Below are 390 nucleotides of genomic sequence, written 5' to 3' on the forward strand. Positions count from 1 at the left end.
CGCCCCCCCCCGCGGGGGGGTGGGGGGGGGGGGGGGGAGGAGGTGCAATGTAAGCATTGGCTCCCGGGTTGGGGAGATCCACGCTATGCCACTGAGAGAGGCATCAGACTACCAATGTCATAAAAAGCACATCACATTTTGCTTCAAAACAAACAGTCATTATTGTGCCATTCTGGTTCCTTCTGTCCTGCATTCAACCCTACTTTGTCTGCCCTGGAACCTTCTTCCTGTACATCTTGGGACTTTCTCGTTTTTTTACCCAGGTCTCTCAAAGCCTTACTTATTCTCTTCAGGCCCAGTCAGCCAAATTTATAGCAAGAGTTACAAAACTATAGCTTTAACCAGAGAACAACAATCACCCAAAACCATGAAATAGAGATGAGGAAAGAG

The sequence above is a fragment of the Alligator sinensis genome, unplaced genomic scaffold (genome assembly GCF_000455745.1).
Source record: "Alligator sinensis unplaced genomic scaffold, ASM45574v1 scaffold19_1, whole genome shotgun sequence".
In the NCBI taxonomy this organism is placed as follows: Eukaryota; Metazoa; Chordata; order Crocodylia; family Alligatoridae; genus Alligator; species Alligator sinensis.